General features: G+C 36.9%; 1 protein-coding gene across 1 annotated transcript in view; it reads left to right on the top strand.

Moving 5' to 3' along the window:
- Nucleotides 1-20,021, top strand: part of LOC126876954 (amphoterin-induced protein 1) — a 291,913-nt gene that overhangs the window by 238,638 nt on the left and 33,254 nt on the right. Inside the window, exon 6 of the mRNA XM_050639827.1 lies at nucleotides 19,729-19,793. The gene's annotated coding sequence lies outside the window, so the exon portion shown is untranslated. The remainder of the gene's footprint in view (nucleotides 1-19,728; nucleotides 19,794-20,021) is intronic.

The following is a 20,021-nucleotide window of genomic DNA, read 5'->3' as shown; positions in this document are numbered from 1 at the left end:
ATATACCATTAAAATTACCATCTTTTAACATGCTCGTGTATTTATAAATTGTTATTTGTATTTAATGAATTCAGCTAAAAAATTCTTAATTAGTATCGGTAATGTTGAAAATAGTTGTTTAACCGAATAGTTTCAATATTCGGAAATGGTAGAGCAAATATTAGAGTACGACTCTCAACAAATTTGGAAAAACAATTTCGAAAGAACAATTTGATAGGAACGCGCGTAGTAGTAGTTGAAGCAGCCCTGTAATAGAATCTAATAGAATGTGAAAGCGATTGTTTATTTTTATAGCTTGCAAAGTTCGAGGAAAGGAAGTTAAGAGATTTCTATGTAAAGTGGGGCGATTCACAATATGCAAAGTGCGATGCACAATATACAATGCGATTTCAAATTGTGACTTTTCCTATTCGCTAGTAACTACACTATGCATATAAAATTTCGAATTTCATTATCAAAAAGTACTTTATTACTTTCTTTCAAATGATAACGATAATTTTACAACAATACTAGCAACAAAACCAAATCGTGTTCTGAAATGCAGACCTCTATATTTTTGATCATAAAATTTTCAAACTAGCAAACCGCAAAGACGATTACCTCAAACCATCTCAAACCACCTCAAACCCTCTAGTTTCCATTTCAACCCCCAATTCTCGTGTCTCCTACTCATTTCCTCTTTAATTCGCCGAAATCGTTGCTGGAACCCGTTTAATCCCTCGCAAGCCCGATATCAACCTTCTATCAAGCAGGTCCATCGTGTCACGGAATCGTTTTTCTTTCGTGCTTTACACGCGTTAAGCGTCGAGGCACGCATTTGCTAGCGGGTATCCTCGACACTGCTGTTTGCGAAGGTCTCGAAAACGTGAAAGGTCCACGGGACCAGATACTTACGAGACCGCAGACGATGATTGACATCGTCATTAAGCCGAACTTCAAACGCACCCATGGCTGGTACGCGCGAACCCGTAGGCGAGCGAACCCGTGTACACGCTCGTCGTGCATCTCTTGGCCTGTGCGTGTGCATGATCGCTGGGCGAACGTTGGCGCGGTGGTTGGGACGAGGTTGAACGCGGAGGAAAGGAGATGGCGAGCAGCGATGGCTATAACCAGGGTCAGAGCCCAGAGCAGGCTACGATGGTATGTGGGTGTTTAGGAGGAGAAGAGGGTAGGGAGGAGCAAGGGTGTTCTCGATATGATTAATGCTTAGCATGCGTGCTCATATGCGGAGGACAGCTGTGAGTGACTTGCACTCCGCCCAAACGACGTCCGTTCGGCCAATGCAGCTCTGTGTGCACTCGTACGTGCGCTTACGTACGCGCGCGCCTCGATTCGCGACGCCGCGCGATACTATGTCCCGAATGCGCGACGTGTTCGACACGTATTAACTCGTATTACATCTATGATGCGGGATAGCTATTGCCTCTCACAGTACTGACACCTCCACAACGACGACTCCACCTTCTCCGTCAACCGCACGCACGTATGCCAACTCTATACCAACAGTTTCGAGCTTCTCTTTCAGTGGCGTCTCCCTGTGCATGTAGGTATGTGTCATTCTCTCTCTCTGTCTTTGTCACTCTAGGACCTACAGGCTACGGGTCGTCACGCCGAGATTGTATAGGACGGTGAAGTACCTGTGCGCGGGTACCGATTTAACGCGTCACCTATTTACATGTTGACGTCGAAAGGGGTCAGCGTGCCGTTAAAAAGCGACGTTTACGTACAGCGTACTACTACGGGTAGCTCGGTTCTCGTTAATCCGGCTGTTCCCTGTTGGCGAACATACAAACTTTCCCTGGTCGTTCGTTGACCGACCTTCGCGCACCGTGTACACTTTTGTTGAGGTTTTCCCCGTTGTTTTCCTCGGTCCTTTTCTCTCCTCGTTTTCCCTCTGTTTTTTACAGCTTTGTCATTTTCGCGTTTGGACCTTTCTTCTCCTTCTTCCTTTTTTTTCTTGTTTTTGTCTCTCGTCGGGAGAAAGGCGAATGATTGAAACGGCGATGAAAGCAACTAGATTTTGGCACGTTTGCTGGTTTCGGTCAGCAATTTTTATTCGATTAATTTGTTAGATGAAGAATGATTTAAAACTGTGAAAAAAGTAGTTTACGGTTTTCATTCATGATGCTATTAAACTGCGTTCTAGGTTGTGGTATGGTTGAAATATTTCGCATTTGAAATATTCATTCCATAACATTATAAGGCATTAACATTATTTGCAAACTTAATTGAATGATGATACTAATTCTGAGGCTTGAAATAAATATATAATATCTCTTACAATCAAATAAGATTAAGAAGCTCAGTTTTTCTCAACTTCAATTTTTCTCAAAAACGAGATAAATATACAAATAATCCAAACTCACTGAAGATTCTACTTATTACTTAAATATATTATAATATACATAATATTCGCCAATTTTTTATATGCCAATACCGCACAAGTAACTACGGTACATAAAAATATTCTTTATCCTCCCGAAAGTATGATGATCCTGAACCATCTTCGCTCCACGGTTTAAAAACACATTAACCCATGAACACCTCAATTTTATATCCTATAAACGTTCTCCACCCCAGAGCACGCTACCTAACTCTAGCCTAATATCGTGCCTCGACTCAGCTCCTTCTAATTATTACGTCATAATTAATTTCATGGCCGTGACATATTAATTCTTCGTCCACTTAGATCGCTTCACTCGTTCTGCGTTTTTCTCTTCCACTTAACCAGCATCGAGAGTTCGTACATTGCATCGCGTCGCTGTCGTTGTACCCATAAATTATATCGAACGAACACGTAGCAACGAAAAGGCACGAGGAAGGAAGGAAGGCTCGCGTAAACTATTAATCGATATTCCATTTGCATCGACTTCTGTGGGACACGCGTCGCGGGTTTGAAGCACGATGCGAATGAGCGACTTTTTTTTCCACGCGCGTTATTGCATCGGACACGCAGCATTAACGATCAAGGAACATTGCAATGACTGGCGAAAATATTCGAACACCTATGTATGTTCAAAAGAGTAGAAGACCGATGATGTTTATAAAAAATTGAAATCTGCCCCGTCACGTACATCACCTTTTTGCTATTAACCCCTTCTTTGCAAAGATTAGAAATTAGAATGACAAGATTTTAATTAAAAATAGAAGAGTTGCATTTCTCCAAAAATCATGAAAGTGAAACATCGGTTATTTGAGAATTGAACAATTGAGTATTAAACGTGTATCTGCGTAATGAAATTAAGAAATGATTAAAAAGTGAAGTAGATTAGCCTGACTTCTGAGAAGCTCATATAATACAATAGACTGCTGAAACGCGCGTGACGTTCTCGCACGACAGAACTCGTTTCGCATCGAGTTTAAAACGCGGATGAATTCGCTTTGACTACCTTTGGGCGCGCGCGAGCGCACAAACTCGAGGACAAACGAGCCCCTGTTTCTGCTAACACTTTCTCGTGGCTTCGCTAGAGTCTCAGATGGAAAGATTGTGCCCGTAATTACATTGCTGGTTGTTTTAACGCTGACGAGGAAAGGGAACGTGCGCAACCCAGCAAGAAATGATATCGATCGTAATTCAAGAGCGCGCGGGAGTTGGCCGTTACGCGATACAAAAGAACAGTTTTACGGCTGTCGGGGTTATTACCTCTCTCGTCAGCTTCTTTATGCTACGCGTCATTAGAAATCAAATGGAACGAGAAATATGGGAACGGAGAGTGGTCTTCCGCAAAGTAGGCAGTGGTTAGAGATCGGTGCATGATTGAAGAACGTATGTGATGGAGAACGATGCGTGGTTTCAGGTTATCTGCATCGTTAAAATATTTTGCTTATTCGTTGTGTATATTAATCTTTTTATTGTCTCTTTTTATCTTTGTCTTTTACTATCTGTGCTCTTTAGTTTGAACTTGACTCTGAAGGTTATTTAAGCTTTCTCTATAAGTATTTCTGCTATAACGAAAAATTGATTCTTTTAGCAAAATTATTATCGACTACTCGATAATTGGTCTGTATATTGTACATTCGTATTTAGGTTCCTATTATGCACTCGTGAAGTTGCTACAACAAAGGGAAATGTTGTACTCGAAGCAGATTTTATAAATGTCGGAACATACGATTTAACGTAGCGATTTTTCACTAGAAACTGAAACTCAAAAAGAAGACTGAGAAATTCCACCGACAATAATGTTTACCAAGAGCTATTATTGAAAATAATTTAGAACGAACGGCGAAAAAAATAACGTTTCAAACGAAAATAAGCCATTTTACCATTATTCATCGTTCGACTAAAATAAAAAATATAAGGAAGACGTACGAATGAGTTTTGTATAAGATAAGCGTTATATATTGTAAACTTGACTCACTCGTTAAGACTGACTCGTTATAAAATATTTCTTGGAAAATATGGTCAAGGAAAATATTTTTTATTGCCTGTACTCATCCACTAAAATTATTCAATTTCTGCTCGAAACAGTTTTACCTGTCGTCAGAAATAAAGGGGATTATTAAGTTCTGTTTTTAATGCTACGCTTTGATTATGGTAACTAGGCCAAGCTGTAACTTTCCTGTAATTGGATAAGAGAAAAGAGAAATTGGCGAAAAAGAAATTTGCATGATATAATAATCCTTATCTTGCTGCAACATAATTCTGTTATAGTAATTCTTCATTAAATAAAACTATGTAATTTATTTGAATAAATCTATTTTACAGTTATTTTACGTCTTATAAAATACTATCTTATAAAATGGATACAAGTGAAGATACTTTAATGCAGAAAATTGTTTGCGAAACATTCGTTATTGATTCTCCTTCCTTAATTTCGAAATAATGAAGCAGTTTTCTACACCAGTTCTCGGAAGTTGTTAGTCATTTCGATTATGAAACATCTCATACTCTTGTAATATTCACTACATCTAATTTCTCCAATTTTTCATAATATTCACTGCACCTAATTTTTCCAATTTTTTGTAATATCCATTTCATCCAATAAAATACTTCAATTTCATGAAATGTTTAATGGAACTATTCTACTCGAGCAAGTTAATAAAAAGAGCTAAAATCCAGACAGTGGAATAATCATTATTATTGCAAAATAGAGAATTATAAAAGATAATCGTATATCCTAGATCGATATAAAGATACAAAATCCTGTTAATTTTTAGCAAAAAGATCTAGGCAGATTTTTTTTTAAATTGAGACGGTCCGTAGGAATGGAATTCGTACAATGTGTATTGTTCCATTGATACCGGACTGACACGGTTATCTGGCAGAATTATGTCATTAGGCTAGTGAAGTAGGCCATCTTTTTCAAGCACAGAGCATCCTTGAAACGGGGCATCATCCAGTATGACTTACACCGCCAACATAAACTACACACAAAATCCATTTAAGCGTTCTTGAGTAAAAAGTTATTCGTAAAAACGGAAAGAGTTTCAACAAACGCGGGATACAAACAGCTCTCTCGAGAAGGTGGTTCACAATACGTTCTAGAAGAATAGGAAAAAGAAGAAAGAACGAAAAGGAAATAGGAAATGGGAGGGGGTAGAAGGAAAAAAGATTCCACTTTATTCTTTCGTGTTTCTCTGTATTCACTCTGCGTTCTCGCTCGATTGTTTGTCGTACTTGTTTCGGAGATTGATTCGAAAAGATTTACAATCCCTTTATCCAGAGATTGTTGGCTGTACGTGTGTATGCAACAATGGCACACGATAGTTCCGTAGTGAAAGCAAACGGAAGCTGGTGATACTTGTTTGTTATTAGCAATATCTTCGAGAAGTTTTCCACTTGCTTACCTAGGAAAAGGATCGATAGAGCGAATTTCGCGAGGAAGGATTATTTGTGCATGTCTTACTCTTTTCCATTTTTATTTCTAAGATGAAATTAAACAACCTCGTTGTAGATACAAACATCATAGTTAATAAAGTGTGATAAAGCTAACGCGAAAACAATGAAACGGACTCTCTTTTCATTTCTATTTAGATGTTCCATTTAAATATTCATAGCATAAAGGAAAATATAACATCCGATTTTTCCCTAAAATAATTGGATTTTATGAGTTAGTAGTTTCTATTGAATTGTAGTAGTTCAGATCGCAATGAAACAATAACAAGGGGAACTCAACCTAGAAACGGTAGGAAGCGAAACAAAGAAACATGATTATATGATGTGTATAACATACTGGACGGTAACTAAGAAAAATTATAACCGGTCACCAATGCTGCTTCGAACCATTCATCCTGTGACATGACTGAGCACCGGGAAAACCAAAAAGCATGCGGTCACCGGATCTGTACGGTTTCTGTAGTATTTTCCAGAATGCGAACAGCGCGCAATGGAACTTGAATACGTAGTTATAAAAAATCAATGGCCAGTTTCGACACGAAGTATCCATTGTAAAGGAATTTCCTACGGTACATTAGCGTCACGTCGGCACAAAATGCTTGAATGTCAACAGATTTTTCAATTTTATCAGCAATTTTCCAAATGATTTATAGATCGACTGCTGAAATCACAGAGTACGTATGGTACCGATAATAAATCTAATACGACAGGTGTTTTAACGACGCAGCCTACATCTTTCTTTCTTTTTCTTTCTTCAAACGTCTACAAAGGGAGGAAGTTGACAAATTGATAAAGCTGCACAAAAAGTTGCGCAAGCAAGGAATTAAGAGGATGGATATTGATCAATTTTTAAACAGCATATAGCATTCTGTTTCATAAAAGTAATCGAAGATATATCGTTTTATATCTCGACGTTGAATATCGACTATCAAGGAAATTAGAATAGGAGTTTCATAGACAACCATGAGAGGTTATTGATCATGTCGACAAATATTGACGATGCTTTCCACGTTGTTATTCCCTATATTTTCGATCTCTGAAGTATTTATGGTCATTTTACTTGCAAAAAAATATGATGCAGATTAAAACACGTGAAAGCACGTAGTATTCTTACAGAATGTGAAAAAGCTTTTATAGAAATTTGACTAATTGTAAAATGGAATTAATTCGAGTAAATAGCTTGCTGTACATAAAAGTATCAGTGAATTAAAAATATCACAGAATGTCAACAACATTTTAACATGACGAAACGTACCTCATATTTTATATAAAACCTCAATATTCGAAGCTCTTTAACTTAAATTTAAAAAGAGAATTCTTTGATTCAAGGCGCGATTCTTTATGTATATTGAAACTGGAATTCTCTAAAATCGAAACTACGATACATTTTTTAATAAAGTAGCGAAACAAATGAACGAATTTTTCCTCAAAATCGAGCACCTCGGATAGGTTATTTTCTCTGCCACGAGCATACCGTTTCGATCAACGGATAAAATAAATAAACGATGGAAAACGTGACCGCAAGTCGAATTCAACGAAACAAAAGCGGCTTTGCTTCTCCAGTTAAACAGCACAGGCGACGATCGTGGAGAGATTTTAACTGCAAAAAAAACAACTTTGCCGCCCCCCCCCTCTGTGTCGCCAATGCATATCTTAAACAATAATCAGACACACGTTACGCCGAAGAAAGTATTTTTGCAAAGAAAGCATTTAAAAATTTCTGCGAGACCGTGTTTCGAACAAACACAAAGCTAGAACGAGATACGTTAGGCCATAGGAACAGAGAAGAAAAGAAATCAATGCCTTCTGTACCCTTTTTGCTTCCTTAGCTGCTTGCTAAAAAGGTCTTAATTTAATGACGTGTTTCTTTTAGCACCTTGCTACCTCCATTGTTTCTTTGCTCGCACACTAATGATACAAAACGAGATGAAATTCTGGTTATTTTTGAAAGCTACTTCTATTGAATTTATTCATTTTTTTACGATGGCTTTAATAATCACTTTATAAATTAATCGTAAATTTATAAAATAAAAATAGAAACGTTAAAGAGCAACATATCGGATTGGCAATTATTCATAAATTTGAGTAAAGTAATAAACATAAAATCATCCTAGAAATCATTATAAAGTTCATTAAATTATTTAGCACAATGTCCAATGTCTATAGATAGAATCAAGTGAAAAACCGGGTTAAACACTTAAAACTCTGGTGGAACGTGTAATAATTTTGTTGTTTATTATGTACTGTCATTTGCACAGAATGCAAATATAAAATATAAAATATAAAATATATAAAATATATAAATATAAAAATATATATATAAATAATAATATATAAATATATAAAATATAAAAATATAGATATAAGTATGGTAACCTTTGTACGAAGGACAAATAACGATTCGCGTGCGCGCGAACGTCAAAGTCGATTAAACGTTCTTATACGCGACACCACGTAAATACACGCATTACAACGGCCAAAATTATACGGAGAATACCACATACGATCTGCGATAAATCTATAGCTCGCAAACAGAAACGCTAATTATAACTGGTAAGCTATAGTCTACTAAATTTCAATGATTTTTAGTTTTATGCAATATTTACATTTGTGTAATTTTTAATTTTATGGTATTTATTTTTGCGGTTCTTTCAAAAGTACTCTTCAAGACATCGTACACATTCAAAGTTTAAGTTAATTACTTTTTAAATAAAATACGTAATAAAAGTAACCTATAATATTACTTTCCTTTATTTTTTTAATTATCTGAATACTTTTATGGGATCCTGCTGTCAATATTGCTTATGACAGGATAATCACCCATAGATACCAGTTACAGATTAATATATGTACGTCGGAATTCTGAACCGTTCACCAGAACTTGTTGAATTGATTATTGCGGCAAAAGGAGTATATATATTTACTCTTAAAAACACCCAGACGTTGCATCGTCGAGTAAAAGTGAAGAAACTAAAGTGTAGAAGGCAGGTAACGACAAAATTTCGAGAACTATCCTACCTCATGTCTGTGTGGATCTTATTTATGGTTGTAGACCTTTGCGAGTCAGGTATAGGCAGGAACAATAACCAATCAATTAAGTGTACTTCTACCTCTTCGTTCAAGCACCGAGGAAGAGAATTCTCGCCATAGTGACTGTCTTCGAGAAGTAAACAGTTCCATTCTAACGTTGGAAGCAGGAACGTGTATACATACGTAGATGTTTTCAAAGTAAGAACGAAAATACGTCCAAGCGTGCGCAAATCTTGAAAACAAAAAATATTTACGATCGGTTGATGTGTAAAATGTTGTGTTACAGTTTCTTTTAACGTGATCGTTAAAGTCGTGTGTTTATTTGACGATAAATTGAACGTGAAAAGATAATCTATTCGACATCTAGAAGTGCATATAAGAATATGTATGTATTTCTAAAAAGTTAATTTTATTTCAAAATAAACATGTAGATGTATAAGTGTATTCTTATGGATATTTGAACATAAAATTTTATAGAAAATTTCGACGTACATAGTACTTGCTTGTTTCGAAGACTTCATCTTACACCATCTTATTATATGACCCATAGAAATCCGTGTCAGAGAATTCAGAGTATACGACGTGTTGGTACAAGTCCGGCTTTGCACGTGGTATGGAATATCTGAATAATATAGTTGCTATATTGTGTTTAAATTGCGGGGGTATTGCGTCTGACTTGTGTTTGAATATTTGACGTACGTGCTGTGTGTTTTCGTGTATATATATAACAAAACGTTTGGATAGTATAAATCAAATATAACGTACACTATACATGGCTGTTACGGAAGGTGACTTATGTTCCATTTGGATGTTTGAATTGTGAATCTGCTGGACTCGCAAGTTAAACAAAAATATTCCTTTCGTCGGTTCACGTTGAGAATAATTCCGAATAATTGACGTACTAGTACCGGAAAGCAGAATTCCTACGGTCCATTAGATTTATTGCAATGTTATTACGTTAGCGTGAAAAAGTACGACGTCCTGTAATATAGAGAAGTGTAAGATAAGTGGATTACAAAGAACCGAACAGGAGGTAACGACTGGAGCCAATTTTCCGATACTCCTAATTGACGTTCGTTTAAATCAATTAAAAAAAAGGAAGCCTCGTAATTGGCTGAACCTTAAAATCTGATTTCAACCGCGTAAAAGTGGCTGGAATAAAAGTTACTTCACTGGCTTACTATACTGGCTCTACCGGGTTTAATCACATTTTTTGTTGTACTTTTAAATTGAAAAAATATCTGGTAAGTAGAGATCGATATTTGTAATATTCTATTCTCGCGTTCATCGTAACTTTTACTATATTAATTTTCATTTTAATTTCAGTACAATAATCTAACATAAACGTTTAAAAGTACAGAAATTAATAAATAGAAAGGTACGGAAATTCAATGTATAAAACAGTGATACAGGAAGATTACTCTTCTAAAAGCAATCCGATATCAGAAGCAGAAATACTCTTATAAATATTAGTCTTCTGATATATTTTCTCGGTTCACAAAAATATCCTTGTCATATACAACTAATATCTTCTATTTCGATACTAAATTCCATCTTTGAAAGTAACTATCACGCTTATCCCAAAAGGTAAATTCATCAAGATAAAACATGAATCGTGCAGATTCAATAATAATCTTCAATAATCCGAATTACCGTAAAGCCTGATAAATTTCGAGCCATTTAAATTAATTTCCTGGAAAAGCAAATCGCATTAAAAACAAGCTCTAACGGTCCATCGATATTCGTTGATCCCTTTGACGATGATTCGAAATAAATTAAAGGTGAAATCTCATCGAAAGGCGTAAGAAAGAGGAAAAAAGTAGAGTAGGACGAAGGCAGATTACGTGAAATCGGGGGTATCGCGGTGATCGAATTCGATTTGCAATGTACAAGGATCGGGTCGGGAGTCGGGCCAATTGAAAATAGTTCGGTTTCAATCCAACCCATCTCGGAACTTCCCGAATGCTCCTGAATAAACACTGACTTTCTGTGCGCGAGGCTGAAATCAATTCAACGGAACAACCGAGGCCAGTTAAAGGTGGCTTGAACGCGACAGAGAAAACGGACGCGGCCATCCACTAGTCAGATAAGGAGGCAGAGCGGGAAAATTTGAACGGAAGGACCGCGAGAAGATCGAAGAAGAACGAAGTCAAGAACCGTCGACGCGTTCTATCCGGTTGAATAAAAAGCATCGCGTCGGCCAAACGAGATGGAAACTTACCGCTTCTTCCGCGCCCGTCCCGAATCGCATTTCGGTTTCGCTGGCAGGGAGAAACCTCCTGGAAATCTTGTTGCGCATGCTATCGATAATGCATCCCCCTAACACCGACTTACTGACGCAAGAACCAATGCACTCGTGCCACTTCGTCGATTCTCACGCGGTAAACTCGCGTAACAAATCCCTCCATTCACCGGATAGCTGGTTGTACGATCCTTTCTTTTTGGATAATCTTCGAATTGGATGAAACGATTCGGATGAAGATATAATAAATTCCGTATTTTTTAATTGGTTTTAGTTTTAGTTAGGTATTCTTCTAATGATGTTTTCGGAATAAAGTAAATTTTTTTGCTCGTGAGATTTGGTATCTCGGTGTATATTAATTGCTATTTGATAGAAGAAAAGAATTATATTTAATTAAAAAAATAAATCCTTCCAGACGTAGAAGATAGAATACACAGAAAAATATCTGTGCCATTCGTTAAATATTTGCGAAAGCTCTGCAAGAGCCAAAAACGACATTGAATAGTAACTCACGTTTTTTAAATTATCGAAACGTAAAAATGTCTATCGATATCATTGAACACGTTTGCGATCGACGCGCTAATTTAATAATCCAAAAAAGGAAGAATGGAACACAGAAATACAGAAACAGAGAGAACAACGGCAACTGAGACAAAACTGTTATAGGCGGCGTATTGTTTGGTGTCTAGCAATAGAAGACAGCTCGCACCATTAGACCGCGTTGTGTTTCGACTCCAACAAATATTTGCCGACGGTGAAACAGGAAGACTGACATAGAACGCGTCGTGCACACAATGGAAAAACCAGCGTTGCTTCGCGATATAAGGATCGATACCGTGTCGGTTATTTATATCATGCTCGTTAATCCATCCCGCGATCCGTCGCGCGACCCGATAATGCGTATAATTCGACTATCGGTAAATCGTTGCCAAGGTTGGTCGAATAACCGCGCGAGATGGACGACATCGAAAAGCGCGATGGCGGATCCGGTCTGGTAGCCGACGACACGAACATCTGTAACATGCCCGCGTTGCGAAGAGACACGGGAGATATACGACCAGCTTCGTGCGATTGTCGGATTCTGTTCAAAAGCGAGGGAAAATTTGTTCTACAGAAGCGAACACAGAGAAAAGATGTTACTTGTTAAAAATTCCACCGACTATCATATCGTATCGTATAAACGCAGTAGAATGTGTATATTATTTTATTTCTGTAAGTTATTTTGACATTTATTTTATTAGTTTGCGTATAATACCTTTTTACTGACTGAAATAACTCTACTATACGGATTATTCGAATTTTCTTCTGTTTTTGATATTCTTCCTCATTGAACCTGATGTCGAATTTACACTGTTTCGAGGAACGCGGCAGATGGGCGTTGCTTTCATCTTCGTTTTGTACGCGACAAGCAAAACAATGTAAATTCGGCTTAAAGTACACGATATTTTCTCATTCCTTCGTTATTAGGTACATTAAGGGCTAATGATGTCTCTATAGTATACAACAAGTTTAATTATTTTGTGCAAAGTTCGAGATTGAAATAAGATGTTGAAACTTAGGTTGCAATACTGAAGGGACGATGGACTGTCAAATAGCAAACGTCACTGAACATGACTGATCATTTGAGTTTAACAAAGGCATGACTTACCAAAGGAGTTGTTTTTACACAGAAGCTTGCAATTTCTGCTCGCTTTGATTTGTGGAAAGGGCGCGGGACACTATCGTACAACGTGAGACGTTCACTAATGACTGGTTCTTTAGAGACACGGATCTTTCGTGCTTCTATGCTTCCGAGTTACATCGTTATATTATACAATGCTGTTCATTGCCGTGTACAATGTTTTTAATGTTTTTACGCCGTTAATTTTTGTACTTTTTTTTGCGACAGCATGATGCTGTTTTAGCATCCATATTATACCACGTCCCAGTTTTTTCTCGCCTGAAAATATCGTGTCACATATTGCACGATTTCTCATTTTTTTCAACTTGTTTTCTTCAACGATTTCGAGACGTCATCTTACCATTTTTAATTCCGTTATAGCGGCATAGACGCGTTCTCCAGGACAATGGAAATTAAAAATTTCCTTACTTCTGCTTAAACCGAACTTCGCTAAACTTGTACTTAATCGAGCAGTCGTGTACTTTAATAAAAAAATTTCCCGTAATTCGATGTATTTAATGGTGTATTAACATTACATTTTTAAACATTATACACCTTCTATTTATGCTTAATACGTGGCGGACAAACTAGAAGAAATATTCGACTTCTCCATTTGCACCTTTCAAACATCCTCTGCTAACACAAGCCATTACAACAATGTTGCTTATTCTCAAGAAGATTCTTCTCCGCTTATACACATATACTGTTCTTCCTATTTTGACATTTATTTCCTGCATGCCTGACTATACTCCACAAAATTTCCTAGTTGCCAGCACACGATCATAGCCAATTTGGATGTACCTTGAATATACTCGAATATAACATCTCAACATTTTCAACGGACGAATAACTAAACAGCGAGGAAGAAGCGTTTATTCTTCTTGCTTCCTGATGGTTATGGGTCTTGTGAAACTCCTGCAGCGCATAAGTATGCATTTCTGCAGCTTATTACACGTATAAAGTATCCGATTTAACGTCGCGCTTTATCTTTCTTTCATCCCTTCCTTTCGGTCTTCCGGCGCCGTGGCTGAGAACCGTCGCCGGCCGCCAACCCCCTTTTTCTTCTGCTACGTTTCGTTCGTTCCGCAGCTTCGTCTCGCTTTGTTCACCCGATTCGGAGGCCACAGCGTGCTCCTCCTGACCTCTTTCTTCCCTTTTCGTACCGGGAGAAATAATTTAATTCGTATTACGGCCGTTACCGCGGCAAGAAAAGCCACATTGTCGGCGCGTAGATGTTCCGCATTTGAAATCGAGAGAAGAAAGAGGAATTCGTTGGTTGGTTACTGCCGTCGCTGCTACTGGCTGCTGCTGGCTGCTTGGTTGCTTGGTTGCTTGCTTGCTCGTTGGTGGCTCTTTTCACGCGGCGAAGAAACAGCCTGAAAGAAAAGGCTGCTGCGGTTCTTGCCTCGTAATAGACGTTGCAAACCGAGATTCTCAGAATTTCTACTGATGGAATATGTCGAAAATAGAGGACTTTTGAATAAGGCTTTGATTTCGTATACTGGACTGCTCGTGTGTTTGTAAATGCGCCAACCGCCACGATAAGGTTTTGTTTCCAGGTGTGCTCTTTCTACCTCTCTCTCTCTTTTTCTCTTTCTTTCTCTGTATAGGTCCATGGTTTGAAAGAGCTTCTTGTTGTTCGAGTTAACTTAATTTTCAATTTTTTTTCTTTTTGGTCTCTCTTTCGTTCGAATTTTTAAACAAAGGCACAGACGACTGACAAGACCGTAGAACTCCCATCTTTGTTTCAAATTTTACTGCTGGCTGTAGGCTATATCGGAGAAAATGAGCATAAATGTGGAAGAATTGCGGTCTGAGAAAAATATACTCTAAGAAATGGAAGTTTGATGTATTACCCAAGAGAAATATAAACGTTTTACCGTGTTTTACTCGTTAGTTTCAGTCATAAAACGAACTATACATAGCTTTTTAATTTGTTTATCAATTATTACATGTTCCCAAGTCCTTTCAATTTGTTTTTATTTTTACGACTATTTACTCTATAGGTATAGAATGCCACGATAGCATTAATTAATGTGTAATAAGATGTGCTTAGCAAGAATGATGTACAAATTCACTTGAAATAAACATTTACATCTGTGTAACCGTCGATAAAATTATCGAAACTGGATTTCCGTGAAATAGATGGAATTAACTGTACGCAGTTGGGTGTAAAGTTATATTTTCGCGCCTCAGCAATAATTGGTTCCATAAGGTCCACCAGCAAAACTAGTAAGAGAACTCGGTACAGGCTATGCTGTGTCTTCTTCGATGACACCCATTACGAGCTCTTCGTTAGTAAGCCACGGTAATTAATTATCATGCTCCTATGAAGCTGGCAAACGCTACAAAGAGAAAGCATATCCATGCCTGATTTCTCCGCTTGGTAACAAAGCGAGAAGTGCCCGCGTTAATTATTTATTTGACCGCGAAAACATGAATTGAAGTCTCTGTTCTAATTCATAGCTCTATCATTTCTCAACTGTGACATATCGTAATAACATTATATAAAATATTTTTTTTATTATGAAATGATATCATGTATTACATGTTGCATGTGCAACTAAAAAGAAGTAAAGAATGATACATATATAGACAAAGGAATTTGAACTTTTTCATTAACGCATGGATAAAGAAAATTCATATTATTATTAGACGAAATTATTGTATTCACTATAGAAAAGAAGTTATACTTCATACATTAAATAGTAACTAAAAATTAGATTAATACGATCGCATCTTTATAGAAATAAATGAGCATAAATTTAGTGATCAAGTAATATCCGGCTTAAGGGTGCTTGTTAAATAATTAATCAAACTTCCATAAATGTTGATTAAAGTTAAATAATTAATAGGTTCGGGGAAGTTGTTTGTTTGCAGGACGTAAGACCGGTAGAACTTATGCGCTGTATTACACATGCCGTATCTATAATAAATTAGGTCTGCATTAACGTGGATAATGCACAGATTACAACCTACTTTCCATTTTAAATCATAATCTGCTGATTAAGAATTCCACGTAAGCGCAACTCGATATCGGATCTTATAACCGGTTTTGTTCTCTTTGTCAATATTCGTCATATCATTTAGCATTAAATTACGAAGACAATGAACAGAATAATAACATGAAAAATCCAAGAAAAGAGATCGAAGATAAAAGAATATTTTTTTTCTTTCTAAAATCTTATTCTCCCGAATAGTTGGGAAAATTAGTTACACTCATAGAGATAGACTTTCTCTAGCGATTAAAACGAACAATCGGGGATAGCACGAAGGAAACGAGGTAAAGGAAATTAAGAAAAGATTTATTTAATAGAGGCTGGCCTGGGCAAAGGGTTGTTAGGCCTAAGATAAAAGTATCGTTCAAAGTCAACGGTTGAGTGAGAACATGTGGGAAAAAGAGATTGCTGGAAATCCCGTCACCGGTGATTGCTTAGGCGAAATAAGGCGGGCGCATCTGTGCAGAATGTTTATGACTCGAGACATCTGCTTGACAGACGTTATACTTTCACGGGTACTTTCCCTTGCACGTCGGCAAAATAATGGTCGTCAAAGTTTATGAAGTTTTGTGGCTTATGGAAGGTCCCAACCGTTGTTCAATTTCTCTTCGTCCTCGATGAATTTTATAACATATCTTATTTGTTGCTTCTTTATCAATCGACATCACAAATATTGAAAAAGATAAAATATTGCTTATAATTACACTCGTGTGAAATATCTCAAGAACTGAACTTCCTTGTCTTGATAACGACCTACAAGTCACAAAGTAAAAACCGTCCGTCTTTTTGTTGCATTAAAAAAAGAAAATGAACTCTGCTCTAATTTAAGAGAGCGCAAATGTTGCGGAGAGAAGATAATTCAAGATGTCCGATAGGGAAACATAAACCATGTGGTACTGTACGTCTTTAGAATAATTAAATACCTCGATTGGAAAGATGTTCCTCGATGTTGGAAGGCTAGATTACCCTCGTAAAATCCTGTTTCCTCAGGCTTTTCGATTTTTCCCTATAAATGAGTGCTTGCTATTCCTTGAAAACAGTCCATTACAAGACGGAGGAAGGGATGAGAATAGATATCCTCGAAAGACCTCGAGTCCTTGCGAGCTCACGTCCAATCAGATTCGATCGATAACTCTCAGATGTTATTCGTGATAGCGTATTCAATTAATATGGCTATGAAAGTGGAAAGCACTTTGTTATGACTTTGGGCAATATCTGCGAGTCTCTTATTGCATACCCGTCTGCTATAGAAACTCTGGCAGATCTTCACTGGCAAAGATAAAGTGCTGGTATTTAATGTTCGGAATTTTAATGATAATTTCCGTAAGCTCATCACACTAATAAATTCTAAAATTTGAATTCGAATTTATCTAATCCAAATTTTTATAAGTCACATTTACAATTTTATATTTTTCATACTTTATATTTAGTGATATTTACTGTAAATAAACAGCAGGGTTGATCAAATTTTTAGTGATTACTAGTGATTTTATCAAATAAATATGTATATATTTTATATTTCTTTGCAGTACGAGATTGCGTTCGATATTATTGAAAATAAAAATTAATAAATATAGGAATTTAATAAATAAATTGCAAACGTCCGCTAAATAGTGATTGAATATTCTGGAAATGTAGTATTATCAATGTTTTTGCGTTACCGTGATATGATTATGGCTCGAATAAACTTGGTAGTTTCAGTTGTATTGTTTTTAAAGTTAATGGGAGCACGATCTCGTAAAGAGTTTACGCGACAATATTTTATTAGCTTTTCGTTCTGTACAAATTCTGCAATTTATACGGTATTTAAATTTGCCGGCTTTATTAATAATATTTAATGAAATTTTGTATGATATTGTTATGTGATAAAATGTCAAATAAGAGAGCGCATTTTATGTGGAACGGAGATTATCGTGTCCAAAAACGAACAAGTTGCTAGAGTACATAAATGAGAGTGTTCTGCCATAAATCACATTACTTAAAGTTCACTTTAGTTATTAGTATTAAGGTAAAAGGTAGAAGGTCTCAATTGTTCTACTTATAATCTTCATACACTGTTTAGCTCTAATCTTCTGTGTTTTATCGTGCTCTCGGTAGTTTGTTTAGTTTTTGTAGCTGTTTTACCTTGTTTTTAAATTTTTGCACTTTTAAACTCACAGCGGATTAATACTGCTCATCTTATAACCAAACTTAAGCTAAATCAAATTTTAATATTTTTACGGTCTATTGTACAAGTTTAGAAAATTTTTCAAAGACTTAAACTCCTCTTTCGTCATTGCTGCTAATAATAAAAATAAGTCACGCTCGAAAAAATGATCTTTTATACTAAAAATGTTAATTATATTTCTGAGGCTATATAATCTCTTCTAAAAATTTTCCATCCCTAATCGTGATATTCTTTCTTAAGAAAAACTTAGAAAATCAACTACTTCGTTTAACCTCTTAACCTACAACCACGGGCGTAGCCCGTAGTACGATGATCGGGCCAAACGTAAATATTACGAGCATAGCCTGTAGTAGATAATCGGACCAAACATAAATCGGCCCAAAATTCTCGAACGTAAATCGTAGGTTAAGGGATTAAGGTACACTAAGTACTCGCTCATTTTTCACGCGAGTGTACATAACACAAACACTGTGCAAATCTATAGCGCAAGATTTATCCCACAGAATTAATCTATGGTAAAAAGTAGCACTCGCCAACCTAGCCAGGCAAATAAATCTTGGTCACGAAGTTGGAGAGAAGAAAAGGTAGCTCTCGACCGGGTCTCGATTTTCTTATCTTCTTCTTCATGGCACGTCGAGGCGGCTCGGAGTTCCGCTCACCTGAAGTTTCGTGGTGCCGTAGTTCCGTTCCAGTTCTCAAGACAAACGATTCTACCCCGATCCCACCTCTGTTCGCGAGCATAGCTTGATGTTGTCACCGATTTCGCGTTACGAATCGCACAAAATAGAAGAGTTACCTTATCGACGTTCGATCACAAATCGTGATTTAAACTCGACTTGCTCCGTACGTGGTACGTGGTTTCAATATACGTTTCGTTACGTTTTCCAAGGGAAAATCGAGCATTGTAGCAGTTTTCCCGCGAATATTCGGCACCAAATTGAAAGCAGCCGCCGCGAAAAGCGGCTTACTCGACGTATAACTCGCGAATAGATTTCGACCAGGTCCCTTTGTTCCCATTAATAGAAAGTTTTTTGTTTCACTGTTTGTCGAACCGTGCAACATAGAATGCCACGTATCGCAGCCGTTTCTCGGTCCCTTTTCGTTCCTGTCTCTCATAACCGGACAGGGGAAAAAGCTCCCCTTTGTCCGGTCGGTACTTTCGCGTGGACGTTTGCTCAGTAAAATAGAATTCGCGAACACCCGGAAATCCTCTTCGAACCCGATGAATTATTTACGCGGTTCTAGTTTAAAAATTCTTGTCTCCAGGGATAAGTAGACTTGTGTCTGTTGATCTTCTTTGCGGAGTCGATACTTGTTGCGGATTCACTTGTAAGTTAGCATTATACTAAATTAGTAGTAGGTTTGTGGATTAGGTGACATATAGGGGGTTATTCTTTTTCCTTTCATATTAGAATGACAAACGGAAACGATAATATATTTGACATTTTATTTATTGGAAATCGTGACGTATTACTGTTCTATCGTGTCATTGTGTGACTGTACGATTGTTAGGAAGAGGAAATTTATAAAGAATAGATATATTACTCCCTCAGAAGGTTTAATAAAGTTGTATGTATTACCTTCCCTATTTTTATAAAATTAATGAAAATGTACTTCTTCGCTATCAATCTTGTAAATACAATATTTTATGAGTTATTTTAAGTAATGACATTTTGCAGAACGTGGGATATAAAGATATAACACCAAATTGACATAAAGCATCTTAAATTATTATAATTTATTCATCAACAACTATCGATACCATTAACGTTTTTCCTTTGGTTTCTATTTCAGAATATTCCCTCGGCAAAGTGACGCTCAAGGCGGTCACGGATTTCTCGCTTCTGTCTAAATTAAGGGTAAGCGTTTCTTAGCCTCGTATTTACATTTATATCTACCACTGTGTTGGCCCACGAAAACAGGGTTGGAAAACAACCGGTTCCAATTTGTTCGAGAAAGTTCGTGGCCAAGCCGTTTCACCCCGGCGGTTTTCTTACTCTGAAACGATTAAGTCGATAAATTCCAAAGTTTTCCTCCTATTCGATGGCTGTTCTAGTATTTGTATTTCAGTATACCATTTTGCATTT

This window comes from Bombus huntii, chromosome 2, assembly GCF_024542735.1.
Source record: "Bombus huntii isolate Logan2020A chromosome 2, iyBomHunt1.1, whole genome shotgun sequence".
NCBI lineage: Eukaryota > Metazoa > Arthropoda > Insecta > Hymenoptera > Apidae > Bombus > Bombus huntii.
The sequence above is the reverse complement of the archived record's forward strand: the minus strand, read 5'-3'. Positions and strand labels throughout refer to the sequence as shown.